The sequence below is a fragment of the Patella vulgata genome, chromosome 6 (genome assembly GCF_932274485.2).
Source record: "Patella vulgata chromosome 6, xgPatVulg1.2, whole genome shotgun sequence".
Classification (NCBI taxonomy): domain Eukaryota; kingdom Metazoa; phylum Mollusca; class Gastropoda; family Patellidae; genus Patella; species Patella vulgata.
Window position 1 is genome coordinate 46,839,119 of NC_065884.2, and position 5,019 is coordinate 46,844,137.

A 5,019-nucleotide genomic window follows, 5' to 3' on the forward strand; every position below is an offset into this window, starting at 1 on the left:
ACGCACTTTATACATACATAACGCCGGCCAAAATGTATGCAAACTATGAACAACTTACAATTTTTTAAACATATCAATTCATCTTCGTTTATAACTTAGATGTAATCCGTCAATTTGGGGCTGCTATCAAATCCAAACTTTAAATTATATACGATGAGCTTTTACACATTACTTCATTACTCGCAGCTTCGGTTAATCTATATCAATCATCCATACAGCACGTACAGTAAATCACTCCGCGGGTCGCTTAACGGTATGTTACGTGGTCAGAAACGCGCCAAAAGATTGGAACTACATGTATATTCTTACGCTGTTTTACTCGGCGAATAATATCCGCTGTTCCGCTGTGACAATATACATCTACTTTATGTCACCCAATTCATTTCGGTGGGAGCAGATATTGAATAAAGCCATTTCACACACACATACGTGTACATTACATGCGCCTCATATATTTATACAATATCCACGAGTGTGTTAATTCTCGTCTTCACCCCGTTATAATTTACTTATTTTGAGTACACTTTCTGAATGATTCCATTCTTTTGTACGTCCAACTTGTCGATTTCCTACTGCATATACATGTACCCTGCAGTCCATGCGAAATGATATTTTTTTCACTGGACATTTGGTCAGGTATTATTCCAACTATTGCTGGACCGAATGAGATTTTACTGGTCCAAAAAAGTTCATACCAAAAATATGCATAAAATAAGTAATAGTGGCCTAAAACTCGAAAAACAACAAACAGTATTTTCATTCTATTGTTACTTAATATTATCTATGATACACGTAAATCATTATTATTTTCTATCAACAATAGCTTGGACTTTTTTTATCGCGCCAATATTTACAATCGTTTTACTGTTCTATAAATAGACCGCGTAAAGAAAATATAATCCCTTAGATGACAATCGAGTCTACCAGAAGCCAATGTTATTAATACAATAAAAGGACTTTCGTTTTAGTCTGGATTAACCTAGCCTACTACTTACTAGACTAGCTCGATATGTACAAAAACAATATAGTTCACCGATGTTTTTGTAATAAAGAACAATAGTATTGTTTGTTGATTAGCGTTATGATTTTAGACAAAATGGTAAGTTCACCAATGTTTTTGTAATTAAGTAGACCCGTATTGTTTGTTAATTGACTTTATCCCATGATTTAAAAAATTGGCGATGGTTAATATTGGCTCAAAAATAATTCCTTAAATTGCGCCGGAGCCCCTTTTAGATTAATAGAATTCGCATAAAAACAACAAAGAGTGGCTACGTGCGATTTTATTCTTTGATACACGGGACATTTCTGTTATTCAAACAAATCTGCACGAGAATGATAACATCCAAGTTGACAGTTACCATTGGTTTGGGGTTCATGAAGAATAGGCTTTTCTATCGAGCCTACAGTTATTCTTTTCTAAAATAAAATGAGTGCCTTGGATTTTTGTGTGGATTTGATAGCGGTTATACTTTACTAATATTCTCTGACATCGGAGACTTGTGTCCGCGTTCATTTCATTTTTGCGGTAAGTACGAGCTTCTTATGTCTGATTTGAAAGCACTTTCGACTCCCGTTGCAAGTTCTATTTGTCACTTTTGTGACTTTCGCAGGGTACCTCTCCCACCCATATTATTTTAATACGTCATAATACATTATTATCATATACCGGTGACAGTCAAGATTTGCTAAATACTTTTCGCCAAGTAACACAGCGTAAGAATATATTAATAGTCCCTGTGTCGAACCCAACATCTCATGTTTTCGCGCGTTTCAGACCACGTGACGTACGGTTAACCGCATTGCGGAGTGATTTACATGTATGGCACTGTGATTTATGAATGGTTGATTTAGATTAACTGAAGCTGCGAGTAATGAAGTTATGTGTAAAATCTCATCGAATATAATTTAAAGTTTGGATTTGATAGCAGCCAATAAGATGAAATGATACGTTTAAAAAATTGTAAGTTATTCATTGTTTGCATACACGTACATTGTGGCACCACGTGTGTTAGAAATACGACCGTAGCTGCCTTGCCAACGGTTAACATATCTTGTATTCAACTTAAATAAATTACATTTTTCGTCATCATGCTTACATCGGGATGATATCGGCACTCAAGCGATTCACAGCGAAACACCCTAATTCACCGTGAAACACCCTATTTCGCGGTGATTTGGCTAGCTGCCGTTTCGCTAGCGATTCTCCAAGATTCCACCGTGAAATAGAGTGTTTTTCCGCTGTGTTCGGTGATTATAGTCCCAAACTCTAGCACTGTAGTGTAGTTATCATCCGATATGTATGAAATTTATATGCATCTTTTAAATTTGTGAAACAGGTCTATTGAATTTCAGCAATTTCCGTCAATAATTTCTAGAGTTATGACGATTGTGAACATTTGAATGACAAAAGTGAACATGTGATCTGTATGAAATTTATATGCATTATTTAAATTAGTAAAACGAAAAAGCCTGTCAAATATCAGCAATTTCTGTAGATTACTTCCAGAGTTGAGACCCTTGTTTCAGTTTGTAGAACCTTGTAAACCCACAAACGACAAAATTTATAATCTGATCTGTATGGAACTGTCTTGTAAAGGCCCCCAGTTACCTACAAAGAAGTAAATATGCAACAACCCTTGACGACCGCTCGGACGATTTAGCTGCTGTGGGCGTATGTTTTGTTGCCTGGCAACCTATCTTTGTTGATTGACTTGATTTTCAGGTACATGTAATCCAATAGAAAATGTAGATAAATGTAAGCTTGTAATGAGTCATTTAGATTCATTTGAATCGATGAATAAGGAAAGAAGCGAAAAACTTTGAGCTCGTATCTAGAGCTACAAGATATAGTTTGAGCAAGAGAGATCTTTCAACTGTTGAGAAAGATTGTTTCATTTGAGCATGAAATGAAAGTGTATTGCAGAAATGTTGATGTCTTGACATCACAGTTGAAAAATGATGCAAAGCATCTGGAAAAAGAGTCTGATATAATGAAGAAAGAGAATTTGGAATTACTGCATTCAAAATCTCAACCAGGGAAAAAATTAGAAGTTAAGTCTGAAAATGACAGCATGAAAATGGAACGTTCGATGTTTTTATTCGATGAGTCTGATCTTAACGAAGATACGCAATTGTCTTTAAGTCAGGCATCCACATTATTAGATGCTAGTAGTGAAGAATTGGCACCAGTAAATATTACTGAGTCTGAAAAGAAAAAAGCAAGAAAATCTTTATTAGATGAAGAAGATATTTCTAAGATTACTAAATGTAAATATAATTAAATAATGTTTATATTTTCAGTGTTAGGATGGAAGTGGAGGAAAGTATATTAGATTCAGAAAGTGAATCAGTAGTAAATGCAGGGTCCACTATAACTGGTGTGACCGAGCTAGAAAGGAAAGATGTAATTGGAAATACTTCTGGTGAGGACTTATTGCAAGTTCTTATCAGCAAGATAGAGTACAACGCAGAAATGATTCAAGGCTTGCATGCAAGTCTTGAATCAAATGAAGGTAGGGATGCCATGCTTGAAAATTATATAGCTGGCCTCGAAGTAGAGATAAAAGCCTTAAAGGATCAAAATGTTGTTCTTAAGACTCTAGATAATAAATGCAAGCTTTGTGGGAAAGTTGGTCATTTGGAAGCGTGCTGCAATGCTCGCTTTCTAAAATGCTTCATTTGTGGCAAGCATGGCCATTTCAAAGAAAGATGTACATGTAATAAAGGGGAAAACCAAACTGAAACTTCCACTGCAATTGATGAAGAAACATCAAGAGTTCTTCTGATGAATAGAAAGATGTAGAAGTATGTAGTTAAGTCCCTGAAGGGACAATATTAACCACATAGAAATGAAAACGAAAAAAATGTAGTTAAGCCCCTGAAGGGGCATTATTAACCACATAGAAATGAAAATGAAAAAAAATGCCTATTCCCTAACAACTTTAAATTTATCCAAATGGTCTTCATACATATACATATTGTTGGTTACAACTTGAATATAGCCAATCTACAATGTATAATCATAATCAGAAAGTTCTGTTTAGTTATATTATAATTTTTATACGCCCACATTTTCATGTGGACTTATATTGTCGTCATCCCTGTCCATCCGCCTGTCCGCAATTGTTTGTGAACACTTTAGAGGTCACAATTTTTATACGCCCACATTGAAATGTGGACGTATATTGCCGTCGCGTCCGTCTGTCGGTCCGCCCGTCCGTCCATCGTCCACAATTTCTTGTGAACGCTCTAACGCCAAAAGTTATCATCCAATTGTTTTAAAATTGATATATGTTGTTTACATTAGTGAGATGAAGAAGCCTATTTAATTTCAATAATTTCCGTTTATTATGTCTAGAGTTATGGCCCTTGTTTCACTTTGTTTAACCTTGTGAACACTCTAATGACACAAGTTAAACATACTGCAGGTCTTTCTTTAGGCCTGGAATGTTGTCTAAATTATTAATTGGACATTAATTAACCTATCCAGGCCATATCAACTCTAGATGGCAGCACTGGCCTGCGATCTTTAATGGATTGTAAGCCGATTTACTGCATAACTTTCCTTCTCCATTAAACGATTAAATGGATAATCGAGACTATGCTGTTTATCGTACTGACTTTAGTAATGATGACCGAGGCTTATGGGAATTTCAGTCGCTTAGTTCTCGGTTCATCGTGGATCAATTTGAATGAAATTTTCACCAAATTGCCTTTACATTATCTAGTTTTTAACTATTATAGTGAGAACTGCCAACTCGTTACCGAATCTCCCATAATGTATCTTTAACATACGATCTTTGTGAAATTTATATGCAATATTTAAGTTAGTGAAACGAAGAAGCCTATTGAATTTCAACAATTTCTGTTTATTACGTCTAGAGTTATGGCCCTTGTTTCACTTTATTGAACCTTGTGAATGCTCTAACTCCAAAAGTTATCATCCGATCTTTCCGAAATTTATATGCATTATTTAGATTAGTGAAACGAAGAAGCCTGTTGAATTTCAGCAATTTC